This window comes from Pteropus alecto, unplaced genomic scaffold (assembly GCF_000325575.1).
Source record: "Pteropus alecto unplaced genomic scaffold, ASM32557v1 scaffold45, whole genome shotgun sequence".
Lineage (NCBI taxonomy): Eukaryota > Metazoa > Chordata > Mammalia > Chiroptera > Pteropodidae > Pteropus > Pteropus alecto.
Genome location: NW_006442491.1, coordinates 28,923,122 through 28,923,620, shown reverse-complemented (window position 1 = coordinate 28,923,620; position 499 = coordinate 28,923,122).

Genomic DNA, 499 nt, shown 5'->3' with positions numbered 1-499 from the left:
TTTATTAGAACACAGCCACACTCATTATTTTAAGTAGTTATTGCTTTCTTTGAACTACAACCCTAGAGGTTAATTGTGACAAGTGACCGTATGGCCCGCAAAGACTAAAATATTTAGCTCTTTACAGAAAAAGTTCGCTGGCCTCTTCAAACTACCGTGTTCGTGTCCCATTTGGAAAGCTTTCGGTACCCTCGGAGGAGAGTGTACCCGGTTTGAGGGCGCTGGTCTGTTTAGACCACCCTGTTCAAGTCCTTTCAGCCCGTGGACCTCAGTTTCTCCAACTATAAAATGGGGTTAGGCGCAGAGATCTTTGGGGACCTGCTTAGCAGGGAGTCAAATAAAGCGGGTTGGGGCTCCTGGAGGACGGTGACGTAGGGTAGGTGCGGAGCGGAGGCGGGTCCCTTGGGGTTTCCAGCTCCGCGGGCAGGCGCAGCGCCCCGGGGGCCCAGCTTTCCCGGGGAATTCCGGGGGGGAGGCGGGAGGTAGGGGCGGGGCGGAG